This window comes from Pollachius pollachius (genome assembly GCF_949987615.1).
Source record: "Pollachius pollachius genome assembly, chromosome: 4".
Classification (NCBI taxonomy): domain Eukaryota; kingdom Metazoa; phylum Chordata; class Actinopteri; order Gadiformes; family Gadidae; genus Pollachius; species Pollachius pollachius.
This window is the reverse complement of record NC_136937.1, coordinates 195,001-196,010: the sequence shown is the minus strand read 5'-3', so window position 1 is coordinate 196,010 and position 1,010 is coordinate 195,001.

Sequence of the window (1,010 nt, the reverse complement as noted above, 5' to 3'; positions counted from 1 at the left end):
CCTGACGGGGGCACTGTGCAGTTCAGGGATCGTTTGCCTACAGCAGTTGTTCGATGTAGTGGGGCCAGCGCTGGACAATGTTGGGGCCCTGGGCACTCTGCTGGGCCTTCGATCACACCGAGTGGCAGGGAGACTCCTGGAGCTCTGGAGACAGAGACTGTCTATCAAAGAAAAAAGACTTCTGATGGACTACAACCTAGGGAGAGCCACACCAGACCCCTCTGACCCCTTCCCTAATGTCCACCTGAGCCCCGTGGTAGGGGAGCTGACAGGCTCCCTGCTCACTCCCTGTCGCCCAAATAGGCTCTCCGTAAACAGGGCTGATAAAAAGACTCTCTATGCGAACTGTGTGAAGAGCATCAACCGTGCCGGGCTGAGCAACCGCCCCCCCACCGTGTGGACCAACAGGTTAGGGGGCTGCAATGGGCCCGGCCCACAGTGGAAGTTGTTCTATAAACCCCCCCTCAAGAAGCGGACTGCCGACCTCCAGTGGAGAATTTTACATGGCGCCATCGCCTCCAATTCTTTTATTTCTGTTCTTAATCCAGCTGAGTGCAAGAGGCTCGCACAGTTTTACACTCTCTTAGCATTGGTGTTTAATTTGTTTGGTGTCAATTTCTCTGAGAAGGTTTTTATCATGGGGGCTGAGTACGAAAAAGAAAGGAAGGACAAGTGGCAATTATTAAATTATCTCTCGGGGGAAGCAAAAATGGCAATCTACATTAGTAGAAAAAACCGTGTGGAAAACAAAGAAGGACAGGATTCACGCACAGTCTGGCTCTGCAACATCAGGGCCAGGCTGTGGCTAGAGTACACATTTTATAAGAATATTGGCGAGGTGGACACTTTTAAAAATCGCTGGTGCTGCAAAAACATTGTCTGTTCTGTTGTGGAGGATGACTTGCTGTTTGCACACATGTTTAAAAGATAGGCTATCTCAAACTGAAGAGACACGCACAAATCATACTTTATTAATGTTCATGTAACATAACTAATATGTAAATAAAGTT